The following is a 17,348-nucleotide window of genomic DNA, read 5'->3' as shown; positions in this document are numbered from 1 at the left end:
AACAAATGGCTAGAGAAAATACAAAAATGGTCAAATAGAAAGAGGAAGAAAACAAATTTAGGTAAAATATCTCATGCTGCCAATGAGGTTGGCTTCTGTCCCATAATTGTGGCAGAACAACTAGTGGTTGTACTCTTTGAAAAATCTGCTCCTTAAGCAAAAAGTTGCAACAAAAACGGCACTGCTGAGTCAGGTTTAGTTTGCCATAAGCCAAGCAGACGAGGGAACAAACACGGCACTGTGAGTCCAGCTCCCAAAAGACTTGGTTTCACCAAGGACTGATTCAGGGAGACCAAATGCAAATTCTTTCTAGAATTCTTAAGACCATTAAGAATATATTGCAATTCTCAATATGTGCCGTACTGTGTTTTGGTCTATCATAGATTCCCCCCAGAATAATTTACTTTAGTTTTGTAATTCAAAATAAAAAAAAAATGTAAAAGCTCCAGAGTATGAATCCCTCTATAAGGTAATGTAGGTGGTGTATGTTTTGTACCAAAGGTAGCTGTGCACCAACTCTGAATGTTTTGGGAAAAGGACCTAAAAGGATGGTCTCTCATGTTCAACTATGTCCATCGTTTTAGTTCAGTAAACAGGTTTCACATATTTATTTTTGGTATAAGGGCGAAAAGCCTTTAAAGTCTTTAAAGTCATTGGGAAATCGTATTTAAATCTCAAATCATTCTAGCTTAAACATGTTTATAAATTTACTCTGTCAGATTTCTATATAAAAAAAAATCCTGTCTTAAAATCTGTGGGGGGTTTTTCGTTATCTTATGCAGGCCAGTTTGTTATATGTTAGCCTGTACACCTAAATCCGACCAATCATATAACAACGATCATCTGTCAATCAAATTTTTTCAGTCATAGCATCTTGATTCATATGTCGCAGTGAATATACGCAATGGTGGAAATAAGAAATAAGAATCATTTACTTTACCACTGAGTTACATCCCAGTGTTCACGGAAATGAATGTTTGATGAACGGCTCAAACGGCTGTAATCCTTCTACACCAAACCAAGCTTCTGCCGCCCTGGCGTCCTCTTCCACAACAACTTTGTCCCCACTTTCCTCTAAATAAAAACAATGTATGACGGAGGAGACCCATCCACAACCTCTGACACAAAACTCTCCTCCTCTTGTATTTTTCCGCTGTCCATAGCGTTCCTTGAGAGCGTCGTTTCTAAGTCACCAATTTAGTGCTACTTGGTCCCAATGGAATTTAACATTGGGAACTTACTAGCACTAAGTTGCTAACTGGTTAGCAAGATGCTTCCAAGACAACGGGCTCAATCAAACTTGCTTGCAAACCTTCCGCCACAACAATCTCTTGATAAACGATCAATCGCATTCACTTTGTTCACTCGTGTTAAGTTGTGCACCACTCGGGAGAACTCGGAAATGCAACGGTTGGAACAGCCACCTCCCTACGACTTTAAGAGGTAAACACCTTGCTGCTTCCAAATATTAGAAGTTTAGAAAAGGCTTTACACCCCGCCTTCTGACACAGCAGAGGATCTAGTTCAGGGGAGCACTGCATCTCCAGGTAAGGGCATCCAACAGAGCCCCTAGCTGGTGCTAATAGCATCAGTTTGTCTGTCCTGTTTATGTCTGTTATTTATGTATCTGACAAAGGGGAAAGAGAAGAAGACAAGTGGAGGTTTTTCTGCAGCTTTTTAAACAGATACATAAGAATAGAATCAAAGAAAGCAGGCGACTGAACCATCTCACTGCATCTCATTTCTGTCTATGATTGAAGCTCCAATGACAGCCCTGAATTCAGGACAGAGGGATGAGAAATCAAATTCTGCCTCGTTTGTCTCCAACATCATGCTGCAGAGGTAAAGTCTCAAACCCGAGGGCACAGACTTCAAACGTATATTTTACAATAATTTTCAGACCAGGTTGGAAAGCACGCATAAACATATATCCACAGAGAAATAAGTGAGTTTCCATAACAACACATTTATCAAAATAATTTGCTTTGTTGGTACAGTTTATCAGTATTTAAAACAGCTTTGTTCATCATCCTATTCTAAAAAAATATTGGTTTTGTTGTACAGTGAAAGCGTTGCCCAGCAATGGATGGCAGGTTCATTAGCAACCATGAAAGAAGACAAGCTGAAATAATCACCTTCAGTCATCCGGTGCCGTCTCAATGCTGCAGAAACTCATATGAGCGCATAAAATGAATTAATCCACAGTCCCAACATGATCCCAGATGAACCATAAGCGATTAAACTTTGTGAGCCGTTTATAGCTTGAGGAGTTTCAGCAGATCCCCACGTGCCTCCATCACCAGCCAACACATGCAGCTCTTTAGAAAGACCACATCAGAAAAGCTGTTCAGGAAAAATGAGTCTTTTGTCATGTTTCTAAAGTGTGTGTGTGTTGGTGTTTGGGGGGGTGGCAGATGGTGATTTTGAAGAGGAGAATGTGGCCAAACAGAAGATAAAGAATATAAAAGAAAGAAAGAAAACAGGAAAGATGGAAGAAAGGGGGATGGTGTTATTATTTTGCATAAAAGGAAGACTCAGTGAGATGACAAAAGACAAATAAGAGAATTAAAGAAGAGAACTGCAACAAAGTTAAAGGAAGAAAAGAGCAAGGAGAGACAGGGTGCGTGACTGAGGACAGACTGTGTGATGGCAGGGGGCATGTCCACACAAACACACACACATTCCTGTTCTCACAACAGGACAAAAAGCCCATACAATTCAATAGTTCAGGTGTCGTGAGTGTGAAGTTACAGCTCAGATAAAAACAAAGGGAAATCTGTCACAGTATAAATCCTTCTCATTTTAACAGCAATAAATCCGTTTCCTGGTTGACTCCTAGTTATGTGAGATTCAGTTAGACAGGGACAAATTTCCACCAGGGCTTTTTTTTATGTATCAATTAAAGTTCGGAGAATAGATTAATGACAGTATCATCCAAAGATAACTTAATAGTAATAAATGAACAGTTTAAAAATAATGAAAACCCTAATCAAACTACCTGGTCATCGTTCTAAATATATCAGATTAACTGTGAATAATTAGTTTCTGAAAAAGAAACAGATCAGAATCAGATTTAGAGAAACCCTACATGAGATGAGATACAGGTGATTGATATTTACCAACCTGGAAAGGATTTAGGAAGGAATTGAACTGCAGGGAATCCCAGTGAGAGATATAATATACAAACGGATCAAACATCGTTAAGACACCAGAGCAGCTTCATCCATGAGGCTGACAGGAAGCTGAACTCTATCTACTTCGATCCCAGCCTCCTCTGATTTCTAACCCTAACCTTCCTTTCATTCAATTTATTTCACTTGATCTCATTTCAATTATTTACATTTTTTTATTCAGAGAGGGGGAAAAACTGTATCTCATAAGTATTTAGCAGAATAAGATTAATTGATTAAACATCAAATAATGCAGGACCGTCCTTTAAGTATCTGCTCCAACAAAAACACACCAACAACTGAACATGCTGAGGGCTTCAAAGAAAGCCTCACTTGTTTGAGTTGATCTCAGTGTTCATTATTCACAAGCAGAAAGAGACTGAGCAATCGTGGCCGCCACGGGAACTCCAAGGTTTACTGTAATTATTCAACCAGTTTTAGATTATCTCCATTATTTATTTCTATTATATGTTTATTATCATGTTTTTATGATCATGTTTTAAAAAAAATTACACATCACATGCTTGTAATCCTGCATAAACAAAAAAATATATATAGTAAGTATTTTACTTCAATGCTGATAAATAAAAAAATAAAAAAATCTGACCCCTCAATTAATCCAAACTAATTCAGTTAAAGTTTCGGCGGATATTTGATTTTAGCTGGGATGGACGCAGTGAACCTGAGGGCCTGCAGTGACTAAGTCATTTTTCCAATCGTTTATCAAAGATTACGACTGAGTCTGCAGGAAAGCAGTGCGAGGCGAAACCTGAGTGACGTAGCAACAGTCAAAGCTGTGGTTTCTGGATGTGCAGATTTGTTAAAACAAAACTGACTGAGAAACACTGATTGAGAAACAGGCATGTGAAAAAAAATTATAAAAAAAGTCATTATGAAAATATTAAAAGGATAAGAGTTAAATAAAAAAAATGTTGACATGAGGATTCTATTGAAAACAGAAAAAAAAGCATTTAGTTGCATTTAGTACTACAAGACTGATACGATCATTATAGAATTAGGGGTGTCCAGATCAGATATTAATGTTGGATATTAGTCGGATATAAGCCCAAAAAAACTAAACAGCGGATTTTATCGACCGGCATCTAAAATCTCTCTATTCCTGTTAACAGTTTCTGTAACTCATTGGTCATTTTGCTTGGGTCAGCTGTTTTTATACCTTTTGTTGTTGACTTTTGGTTGCTGTTTTTTATTTATTTATATTATTTAATTAAGCCTTTTCTAAAATTCCACACTGTAAAATAAGTAATGAACCCTGTTATGATGCTGGTATATCTGCCAATTCTCAAAGCTGCAATATTGATTCAATAGTTTTATGTCGACACCCCTACATAGTATAAAAAAAAAGAATTAAACAATAGAACAAAAACATAATTTTGGTTTCAAAATGTAATTTTTAAGATATTAAAGGACAGCTTTATAAGAGCAAGTCATGTTAGCCAAAAACATCGAAGTAGGTTGGACTTCTAGCCTAATTAATAAAAGTCGATCTGAATATTCATCCATATTATAATTTATTCTGATAATCCAGATTTGGTGGGGGGTCACAAAGATCAGATTACCTTCTGCAGACTCACAAGATAATGCAAACAATGTGATTATTATCTGGATGTCTGTGTGTGTGTGGAACACATTGATTATACGGGTTATTATAAGAGATGGAGCCCATCCCAAAACCCCACCCCAAAAACACACACACAGACATCCTGCTCCATGCAGCCATCTGTACAGCCCCGCCTCGACACACTGCCTTCAGGGGACAATGGCAGCCACAGCGCGCACACGTTCTAAGGAATCTGTGCAGATTATTAAAAAGAGCTAAATCAATTTGGTTCACTTCCTCCTGAGCTCATTTAAAGGATCTCCTCTCGCTCAGTTTAGATCTTTGAACATTTCAGTAAATGATTCACAGCTGCTCAGGATGTTAAACAGGTCGTTCACAAATCACAGCCGGATGAATCCTTTTGGCTTCATCTTCTCAGCAGTATGACTGCGTTGTAGCTCACTGGCATCACTGTCTCATTTCACTGTATGCACTGGTTGTCAGCATGAGAAATAAACAAATGGGAAAAAAAGGTCAATTCAATTACTCATCAGAGATTCTGCTGTCTACTAAATGACTTGAGAACAGTCGTCCCTGCTCTCTCTGTAACCAACCATTTATATCTTGCAGGATATTTTAGTGTCCTCTATAAAGAGAGGCCTGTGTCCCACAGATATCATCAATCTCTGCACTCTCAGGTCTGCTATGGCTCTCTGCAAACGTCAGCATGGAGCACAGGGTGTTGGGACAGACCCAAATGAAAACACAGATAGTAATACTCCCAGTCAAAGGGTGGAGCCAAGCAACTTGGAGAAAACAGACTCATCTCAGATGCAGAAGAAGAAAACGATGATGCTGGTTTTTCAGAAACACTCATAGGGAAAAGTTTAGGGTTTACTTAATTTAAATAATTTAACACTTGCTAAAAGTGTATTTATTCTTTGACTCCTTACATTCTTCTTTTGTTCTGAGCAGAGAGATGACAGACCAGGCCTTTACTGCCCCCTGAGGCATTCATGAATGCTATATTTAATCAAAGACAAACCAATGTTTGAAAACAGGTTGGTTCGTCTCTATGAAGTCCTTGTGTCTCATGTTCAGACGTGAAGAAAGAAATTGAGACACAAAAATCTTTTTTTTGTTGAGTTTTTTACCAAAAAATGAATCTTTTATTACAATAAGCTCAACTTACAAAGCATCTTCTAAATTTCTCAATCACAATTGTGTGTTTTATTATATATTTTGACCCCATTTAATTTATTTCATTGATGTAATCACTGAAATAAATGGTGTCCACAATCACTGTGATGTAATTACAATGATTGTGAAAACCATCTGGCGACACCCATTTTAGGAACCTGTTTTCTAAATCATGCTTTTGCTATCTGCAAATTAATAAATATTCAAATCAACACTCCTGCAAACTGAACCTCATTCTTTCTGTTAGTCTGTGAAACAGTCAGGCTCTGACGCCAGACCTTTATTTTTTAATTAGCTTATATCAGCAGATGAAAATCAGATTTTCCACAGAATGCAGAGCGGCACGCTCAGCTTAAACAGAAATAATCTCGCCATATAGAAAACCAAAGGGCAGGCGCAATATTTTACAACATGAAATAAATAGGATAAAATGTGAACTAGAGGTCACTAAGCAGCAGAAACGTACTAATCTGTAACAGATAGAGTGCACTAAACCGTAAAACGCAACCAAATCCAATAAAGCCACAACACAGACACAGCTTCACATAATCAATACTGACATGGACCCCCAGCCACCTGGTGTCTCAGGTCTGTAGATCCTCTGAGATCTATCATGCAGCAGAATGCAGAGCCGTCTGATTTGTCACCACTTGATAGTGTTAAAGGTTTTGACCTCTATGTGACAGAAATGATAAAAAACAAGGTTTGCATGTAGGGCTAAAACAATAATCGGATTAGTCGTGTTTAATCGATTATTGAAATAATCATCAACTAATTTAGTCATCGATTAATCGTTAACTGGAGTATAAAAGTTGTAAAATATGCTTTTAGCTAACAGAATTACTGCTCTAAGTGGGTCGCTCTATCAAAATTGTAAAAAAAAAAAAAAAAAAATGCATGTATATTAACTATTTACATTTAAGATAAAAAAAATGTATTTCAGTCAATATGCTCTATCCAGAACTCCTCAAATGGAAAAGTTTGAGTTTCTTGTGGTTTAATTTAAAAAAAAAAATCTTCTTTAAAGAACCTTTGGCTATCTGATTATGAACCGATTATTCAAAAAAGAATAAAAAAGAAAGAAAAAAAATCAACAGATTCATTGATTTGCAAAATAATTAATGGTTGCAGCCCTATTTGTATGTTAATTCTTTTGATTAGAAGGCAACTCCTGGTCTTTCTTCAGAGGATGTGGGACGCCTGTGACTGGGGAACTGTTTCTGAGTTTGATCTGCTGTCTGAATAAAACAGTCCTGGATGGGAAGGAAATGGTACAATAGAACAAAATGTGCATTAAAACGCTTCATAATCCATGGATTAAAATACAGAAAGGCCTTAAGTATTTCATCCTAAACATGAATCTTTAAGTCACCTTTTCAACCACTGAGGCAAAACCCTGAAAAAAACGACCAATTCCAGAATGTATTAAAAACAATGTTAACCACGACCTAAGAGTCTCTTTAATGCATTTCTTCTCTATCTGGAACAAGAGGCAATGGAGATAAAGAGGATGATGTCTGAAGGAGCAACATCATCTCTGACTGTTCCCCTGACGTAAAAGTAGAACTCTCTGCTCATTGCTGAGTCATGGTCTGTGGTCATGAACCACCGAGTTGGATTTACAGGAAAAATAAGGAGTAATCCGTAACAAAAAAAAAAAAAAAAAAGGCAAAATAATGTAGAGAAGAAGTAAATAAGAGTAAACTTACAATAGAAATAGAATCATAGATTTACATTAATGGTTAATAGTCGTGGTTTGGTTAAAAAACACACTTCAAGAAGAGAAGTAAAATATTATTAAAAAGGATAATATCTTATAATTAGTGTGACTCAAGAAGAGCAACATAATTGCTCCTATAAGAAAAATTATAATTTCATCCTCACTGTAAAAAAAAAAAAAGTACATCTTTCTTTCAATCCACACAATCCACAATTCCATGCATTTGGTTCCAGCCTGGTCTTAACCTGGATTTCACAATTCAATTGTACAGGCACAACTGGTATATTCTAATCAGTCATACATTAACTCAAGAAAAAATAAAGTAAAATGCAAAAGCTGTGTGCGTCAATGCTAGTTCTACAAGATTTGATATTAAAATGACATCCAGATTATGGCAAATCAAATGTACTTGTCACAAATTTACAGTAAGCTACCATCAGAAAAGAAAACAAATATATACGGTATGAATTAACCCCAAGCCGAGGAATAACTCCAACCTTAGATCCAACCATAAACCCACACTGATAACCCCCTCCCTGAGCTGCCTTCACCGTTCATTAATCACAAATCAAGCCTGAAATATCCGACACACAAGAACCCAAGACACCCAGTGATCTGATCCTTGTCAGCACACTTCAGTGCAACCCATCCTTTACAAGCACATGGCAAGGAATGCTACGACATGATCATTGATCCGCCTCGGTCCTGGTGGGATTTTGCTACAAATCTACCAACCAGCCATGACTTCAAATCAACCCCACACCCTCTCAGTTATTTCACGATAACATAGACAGTGAAAAGAAAAATAACTCCAAATCCAAGCTTCAAATATTTTATGAAAGAGGCTAAAATATTTAAGGGTCACGAGTCATCACCAGGGTGTGTTTCTGCAAATTCAACCAAGATCAGACCAAACAGCACTCAGAGACATTATGAGAACCAGTTTAGAGCTCAGACTCTACAGGCTTCAGTTAGCATGCTATATAGCAGGGGTCTTCAATGGTTTCGAGACCAAGGACCAGCGGGATGGAGCAGGGACCTCCTAAATATCTATCTATCTATCTATCTATCTATCTATCTATATATATATACTGTATATATATATCTATATATATATCTATATATATATATATATCTATATCTATATATATATATATCTATATCTATATCTATATATATATATATATATATATATATATATATGGAAAAATATTTTTTCCATGGGATTATTAAAGTATTTCTGATTCTAATTCCTCGCTGATGGGACAGGTGTTGTGAATAAAACGGTGCCCAGCTTGAAAGAGCTCTAGTGAGTCGCTGAATGTTTCAATTGATGACTGAAAGACATCTTCTGCCTCCATTTATCTGTTTACTACAGTCTGTTGAATTCATGTTAATGTGGATTTCAACTAGTGGAAAAAATTGCAGGGGGGAATATAAAAAAAAAAAAAAAGGCTAATCAACCAAAACTTTTGCGACCCCCATGTAGTGGACCCCCTAGGGGGAGAATTACAGAGGTTTAACAATAAGGTTTGTTTAGAATGAATGTAGCAAAAAACATAAAAAAAAACCAAAAACAAATATGAAATCAGCACATGCACCCAATATAAACTGTTAAACAGGATGGTGGAGGGTGGTGGTTTGTGCCAGTTCCCAGCTTCTAAATCTGGGGAAATAAATGGTTCTGAGTCAAACACAAAAATGGGAGTTCTCTGTATACCAAAGTGTTTTAGAGTCCCACCTGGGCCTCCGCAGAGCAGCTGAAGCTAAATGCAAGCGATCCCAAAAACAGGAATATCATCCGCATCAGCAAATCTACTATAGAGACACTGAAAAATAAAAGAAGGAAGTAAATCCTTAGAATGAGTTGTTTTAATCTCACTTCTGGGTTTATCAGTGTTTTTTTTTTTTTTTTTTTATGTGATCGGTGTCTGCTTCTTGGCTTCACACCTCAGTGGAGCAAAAAGCAGAGGAATTAGAGGAAACGACCTGAACAGAAACAATCTTCTACCTGTGTATTTACTTATACTAATCATATCAAAATCAGCCTGAAAACATCTTTGTGAAAACTAGGAGTAAAACAGATCTAAGAATAGTAGTTTGCAATGTCTGATGCATTCCCATAATGCACTGGAGTACTTAGTAGCAGAACCATGGTCTGATGATGTTTATGGACTTTAAGTACGCTTGCAGCAGAAATGAAATCAATAGCATGGATGCAAATTCCTCCTTATGTTCCGTCATAACTGGGAGGAACATGCAGAAAGCAATCAGAACACATGAAGAGGGTCATAAACATGATGGATGATTTACAGAGTTTATGGCACAGAGGCACTTAGGATAGAAACACATTCTAAACAAGATAAATCAATCATGGGCTCCAACAAGGAAGAAGGTCTTTTTAAACCTATATGTGTGAATAAAGGCATCTGACAATCATATTTTGGTTTGTGTTTTCTTCTTCATCATTCTGGGGAGTTTAAGTTAAAAGTTATCAGAGAAAAGAAGAACTTCCAAGGTGTCCAACTCATCTGTCAGTATCTTTTTCAAACTTGATTTCGTACATTTGGTTCCCATCAACTTTAAGTCAATTTAATCATCTGTATGAGAAGTTTTCTCGGATTCATAAGGAAGAAAGCTTTATCTCTAAAAGGGATTTATTTTAAACATAATTAAAAATGATTAAAGCAGGAATCTAAGTAATTCAAGAGAAAGTGAGAAGACAGGAGACACGGAGAGGGTATAAAGAGTGAAATAATGATGAGAGACGGAACAGCAGGGAAATACAGTAGGAATGGGGAGAGAGGAGGTCAGAGAATAAAAAAAAACATTGCATCGAACACAATGTAGGGAGAGTAGAAATAGAAGAAATAAGTTAGCCGCAAATAAGGATAGCAGAAAATATCAAATTCTATTGCTGTGATGCAATATTTGCGAGGCTGTTATCATGAGGTAAGAGTTGGCATCTTATTAGAATCGCTGTTAAACAAACTAGGGCTGAAACAATTAATTGGATTAATTGTGATGAATCAATTATTGAAATAATCATCAACTTATTTATTAATCAATTAATGATTAATCGTTAATTGGAGTATAGAGACTCTAAAACATGCCTTCTGGTGACAGAGGGACACACTTGGAGCTGAAATTAGACCAGTATTGTTAAAAAAAAAAAAAAAATACATATATTAACATTTTGCATTTAGGATAAAAAAATATCTGCCATCTGTCAATATCCAGAACTCCTCAAGTGGAAAAGTTTTAGTTTCACCTGGTTTAATTTAGTAAAAAAAATCTTAAAGAACCTTTGGCTATCCGATTATTAATTGAAAAAAATTGTTGAAAGATTAATCAATTTGCAAGAAAAACGTTGCATTCCTAAAACAAACCCTATTCATTAAGTGGATTCCTATTTTTTCACTTCATTATTTAAGGATAGTTGAACTTCGGACATAAAGCTATTTTCTAAAGATGATTTTAATCACTGACTTGTAGAAATGATGTCGTATTTAAACAAAAGCGGTTTGACAATATGAAGCAGGCTCTAACAAAAACTAAAGGAAAACAACAAACACATTATACCTCATTATGAAGCATTTCAAGGTCAGGTGAGAAATAATGTCTTTGACTTCAGTTATCTAGAATTATACAGCAGTTTTGAAGGTTTACACAGAAATCCACTATAGAAAAAAAAAATCAAAGAGTAATGAACCTTCTCAGCAGAGGCAGAACAACAAAATCACATCAAAATTTTATCAATGACTCATTTTAGTGTTACAGACTGAGCTTGTTTCAGTTAAGACCACTATATAATAAATAATAATAGGATGGTAATATAAAAAATAAATAAATAAAAAAGCTAGGAAACCAGGCCTCTGATGGGAGAGTTGGGACAAAACTGAAGAGAAAATGTTTTCTCAGATTTCCCAAAACAGATTCTGATGATTTAAGTGTTTTTTTGGGTAAAACATTTTGAGGACTGAAGAGACAAAGGAGAGAATTTTTGGCAAGTGCCTTCATTTAACATCTGATGCAAAACTACCAGCATTTCAAGAGAAAAAAAAAAAAGAAAGAAAGAAACTTTGTACTGAGTGTCAAACAGTGATGGTACTATAATTGGCTGGGCTTTTTTTTTATGGCTATAGGGCATCCTGGACTAAAGGAACAATAAATCGGCCCTCTGTTAAAAAAAAATAATGCAGAAGCCGGCTGTGGGATAAACTACTAAGTTAAATAAGGGTCACAGAAAAAAAACAGACAAAAAATTCACTGATATGAATGATAACAAATGTAGGTCAACATTTTCATACATATATATAGAGATTGCTCAAACACATGCTTGAATGACTCTAGTAAGATACATAAAAAATGCATAGCAAATCTTCTGAGCCCAGTAACTCCGCCCCATCCCCCTCAAACCTTCTCTCTAACACACCCAAACCTACCCCCACACACACACAGGTGTGCTGAAGGGTATGGCTTCATCACCGACCTACCAGCTGTCAAACTGCACCCCTCCTTTGCGCAGCCAAGAATAATGAAAGCTGCACTGCATGCTGGGAACAATGTAGCCAGATATGTAGAGCTGCATTACAGTTCGCTACTATTAAGTGAACAATAGTTTTGCTCTCATTAAATGTTCATGTAGAAGACGATACGATAACCTATGCTGCATAAAATGACTGAAAACTGTTAAGGATACATAAAGAAAAATAATCATTGTCACAAAGTGTTGGAAGAAAGTATATGTGAAATTATAGGAATGACACATAATATATTTACTTCAACAAAATAAAATATACTGAAACACATCTTGTGTAAATATATTGGATTTTATGAATTAATGATTTTAAGAATTTATTGCCAAGTACGTGAGGGAAGGTCAACTAATGATAACTCTGTACACCTGATATTAAGACAGCTGCTGAAACCACGGTCCGGATCCAGACCCACCTGCTGGCTAATCTAGACCTAACTTCATTTAAAACTTGTATTAACAATTATTAACAGACTGTCGTCCGACAACAATCCAAACGTCACTTGCGCCTCTTCTCCCCGAAATCCCACATCCTCCGCTCCACCCTGCAGCGCTCCAGACCTCCTGCTCAAAGCAAAGCCTACAGCCTCCGCTGTTCCTCCCGTATTGCTGCGCTCTGACTTATCCTCGGAGCTTTAGGAGAGCATGCACGATACTATCATTAAATTCGCAGGAGCAAAACATGCAGAAATCAGGAGATGGAGACGGAGCCCAACAAGACCTCCCTTATCCTTGGCACTATCTGAAAGAATTTTTCGAAATAGTCGTAAAATTGAGCTTTTAAATCATATAGTGGCATCTGGCTGGTTTTTTTTTAAAGCTAACTTTATACATTTATACTTCAGGTAGTTTTTGGGGCACATGCTTTTTCATTTTTACTTAAGTAAACAGGTCAAGTTGATACTTCAACTTTTAAACTGCAGTATCTATACTTCCACTTAAGTAACAAATGAGTGTACTTTTGACACCACTGATGATACATGAAAAAAACAAACAAACATAAATATTTGCCTAAAATATTAACCGGCTAATATGTCGGTCTATCGCTTATTGGAATGAAAGGTTTGCAGGCTAAAATTGTTGGGCGTACCGAGTCTAAAAATAACTGTGTCTTATCTAATTGGATAATTGTCCTTTCCACCTGAATCTAATTTGGTGGCAATAATTTGAATTATTGCCACCGAAAAAAATGTACACCTTCCTTCTTCTTCATGGTGTGATTATAGACATTCTTCTTCTAAAACAAAAATCCATAAATCTTTGTAGGACCATTGTTGGATCAGTGCATTTCAGTATGAGTATCGTAATGAGACTTTTCCTTTATTTGGACGATGATAAATCACATCCGCCCACAGTTATCTGTTCCATTTGCTGAATCGTTCAATTTAAACAGCATCAAACTATACGGACAGCCATCTTTTACTGCCGCACAGCCCAGGCGCTAAAATCCCCCAGAAAGGCTTAAGGCATTACATTCACAACACAGAACTGAGCTGTGTGCCAGTTAAGCTTACCTGATAACGTTGAGTCTGGCTTACTCCTCAGCAGACAGATTCAACCTGCAGCCTGCACAGAAAAGTTAACATAATTTAATGCACTGACCTTTGAGGTACGGCTCCAACACACTGAACATGAATAAAATCGGCCTGATTTCCACACGAGCAGTGACATCATATTACAATGTTCTTAGGTCAGTAGCTGCTCCTTTGTCAAAGGTTAATAAAATACAATAAATGTCTTTATATAGACAAAAATTAAGGCTTCTTTCCTATTTTTCTTGATCAAACAGCTGCTGTCGTATAAGACCATTTGTGTGTAGAGGCCAGGGTGTGTTCAAGATGGCAAACAGTAGGGCAGAAGGTGAGCTGCAGCTGCCCAAGCATTCACACCTTACTGCGAGAAATACACACAGAGGACTGTAGCACAGACAGACAGACAGACAGGGGGTTGCTTTAGCAGCTTTAGATTATAGCTTATTAAGCTGTTTTTAAAGTCTAATCACCACTGGTTCAGACAATATGTTGCCACCTGTAAGCTGTGTTGCTATTTTGGCTTTTGCAACAGAATCTGAGGAAAAACTGGTGCCAAAGCTGGTTTTTAACTGGCTCTATATGAAAAACAAACAATAGTTTAGTGTTTTTTTCCACAGCTAAAGAAGCAGATTGGTGCCAGATATAATGGCGGTTCCTTTTTATCAAACGCTTAAACCTTCCTCTGTTGAATTTGGAGTTTCTGCAAAGGACCAAACTGCAGACAGAAACAGCAATTCCTGAATATTAATACACTTTGGAAAAATAGCACTTAGCTGAGATAAATACAAAGGTGCAGTAGTATCCTGCATCTATATTATCGTTTCCTTCATGGCAGTAAAAAAAAAAAAAAACTGGAAGAACAAATTAATTATATATTTTTCTGACAAATGGTTAGACAGAGGTTAAGCCTTTAAATCGACTGGCCATATTTAAAAACTGCCTAGAGGAAGAAAGGTGTTGATGAGGTTTAGTAAGTTGAGGTGAGAACTCAGCATGAAACATCCCCCTAGGGAAGACAGACCAGAAGGATGAGGACTGTTGGTCTGAGAGTGTCAGAACAGGTTAAGAAAAAGCTCAGAGGCAAACTGGCATCAAAAAAGTATTCACATCCTTACAGACTTCTTCCATTTTCTTTTCATTCCACAACAACAATTGTGATATTATCCAACTAATTTTATTGGCATATTAGGCAAGACAACCCACATAAATACAAATTTAGCTTTTCTAAAAGTATCATTTTATTTTCTGTTTGTTAATAAGGGGAGCTAAATTACATTTTTTTTTGTAAATTTCATAAATGGTTATTGCTGGTTATCTACAAAGATCACTGGAAATTAGGGTTACAACTAACGGGACGTGCATAGAGCTTCAGGAATACTCAGCTTTTGCATAAACAGCCCACAGAATATTTTGACTTGAGACTTTGGAATCATAACTTCAATTTCATTTTTATTGAACACCTTTGGAAATTGCAGATAATAAAATACACCTACAGAAATATTTTTAATGCAAATTTCCAAAAGGTTTTAAAGACTGAAAATTCTAAAAAAAAAAAATAAATAAATAATTGCAGATTTTTAAACAGAATAGGATTAAATATACATACATTCTGACTGTTCCAGGGTGTTCAAAAGGGCAACCCAGGTATATGAAGATGTTTCTGTTGCATCTAGCTTTTTACTACAAAAGATTACTGTTCAGAAACAAACACCAAACTTTCTGGTTTAATATTACCGGTATTCATATCTCTTTGTCCAAAGTGGGTTTCCAGCTCTATATTCCCTGATCTATAAGTATGCTAACCCCTGAAAGATTTCTCTTTTTCCTTTCTTTTCTAAAGGCTTTTTAGTAGGACTTCAACTAACTATTATTTTGCAAATTGATTAATCTGTAAATTATTTTTTTCGATTAATCGATTAATTATCGTATAGCTAAAGGTTCCTTAAAAAAAAAAAACTTTTACGAAATAAAACCAAGTGAAACTAAAACTTTTCCACTTGAGGAGTTCTGGATAGAGCATATTGACAGACGGAAACATTTTTTTTTTATCTTAAATGCCAAATGTTTATACATTCATTTATATTATCATATTTATATATATTACAATTTTGGTATAATTGCTGCTAAAGGGTTGGTTGATCTGTCATCTAAAGGCATATGTTACAGTCTCTAAACTCCAGTTAAAGATTCATCTATTACTTAATTAGTTGATGATAATTGCAATAATATTGCAATATTATTGCAATGTGATTAAATGTTACAGCCCTAGTTTTTAGATCAACCAGACTTTAAAAAAACTACAATTATCTCATTGGAACTAAAATATACTCTATTAAAGAATATTTTATCTTTTAGGAGAAAAAAAAAATACTATTCAGATCAATCTGGCTTTGTTTGAAAATATATTAGCTGCCTCTTTGCATATTAATTCAATATTATTAACCATATTACCTGGCTCAGTTTCACCGGCCATTAACCTTTATTAGATAAGTTTCCATTAACCATCAAATTGTGCAAATTGTAGTTGTGAAAATAAATTTGCTAAATGGAAAAACTGCGATAAAAAAAAAAAAAAAAAACTTGATAAGAGGTTTTCACGCTTTGAAAAGGTGGTTTTTCAGTCGTACTGAAATTTTTATATTTTGCAAAACTGCAATGTTCACACTTTAGCATCACACAAGTCATATGATCTGCAGCTGGACCTTACAGCCTTGTAAAAAGACAGACGGGAAACAGTTGAGGATGATGGTGCTTCTTATTTATTGGTAATACAGCATTTGCGAAACTGCATTTTTAAATTTAGCAGAATATCGACAATGTTTTGCACTCTTTTGTAATGGAAATGCAGCTAGTATCTGAGCTAGGGCTGGGTGATATGACCTCAAATCAATCTCAACCTCGATAACGATAAATGCACGATAAATACTTCGGCTCCTCTATCAGAAATAAAGGCATGTGCAGGAAATGCAACTGATCTATTTATAATTTATTGAATAAATCCCATTACATATTACTTTCAATTACATATTAAAGTCTTGTACCCATTCAAGTTTAAACATTCAACAATGTCTCATAGAACAGTAGAAAAATTTTACCTCTTTCAACATTTTTGCTAGTTTGCATTGGTATTCACTGAAGGAAACTAGATAACAGTATAAGAACTTATTATAAACCATTTATACAAATCTTAAGTAAACACTGGTATGGTGAATTAAAGCTAAGATCGTAAAATCTATAAAAAAAAAAAAAATTTTTTAAAAACCTAAAAAAAAAAAAATTATTACGGCTAAAGATTATGGGTGAAAAAATAGCCAACTGGGAGAAATATATATATAAGTATGAGGCATAATATAAGAACAAAGAAACAACTAAATTATTGTTGAAAAGCAGACAGAATAACCCGAGTCAGAAGATGTGATTAGAGGAAATGTAGGAAAAGAAAGAGCAGAGAACTGACAGAGGAAAGAGAAGAGGATGTGAGAAATAAAAGAATAATAGATGAGGAGAAAAATGGGAAAAGAGAAGGACTGAGCAAATAAGACCATCTGCCTTGCAGTGTTAGGATACTTGGAAAGGTTTCAGCTGGGTGGTATCGGTATGAATTATATCATCATGCTGGAATCTGAAA

General features: G+C 35.8%; 1 protein-coding gene across 3 annotated transcripts in view; it reads right to left on the bottom strand.

Annotated features, from left to right (window-relative positions):
- pak1 (p21 protein (Cdc42/Rac)-activated kinase 1) overlaps positions 1-17,348 on the bottom strand; it is a 74,314-nt gene that overhangs the window by 43,306 nt on the left and 13,660 nt on the right. The window contains exon 2 of one of the 3 annotated variants that reach the window (XM_038288484.1): positions 13,703-13,754. The exons of 1 other annotated variant lie outside the window; for it this stretch is intronic. The gene's annotated coding sequence lies outside the window, so the exon portion shown is untranslated. Of the gene's footprint in view, positions 1-2,135; positions 2,312-13,702; positions 13,755-17,348 lie in introns of those variants that run through there. One more of the 3 variants, XM_038288487.1, reaches the window with a different exon arrangement.

Source organism: Cyprinodon tularosa, unplaced genomic scaffold, assembly GCF_016077235.1.
Source record: "Cyprinodon tularosa strain WSP-4 unplaced genomic scaffold, ASM1607723v1 ctg257, whole genome shotgun sequence".
Taxonomy (NCBI): Eukaryota; Metazoa; Chordata; class Actinopteri; order Cyprinodontiformes; family Cyprinodontidae; genus Cyprinodon; species Cyprinodon tularosa.
This window is presented reverse-complemented; position numbering and strand designations above follow the sequence as displayed.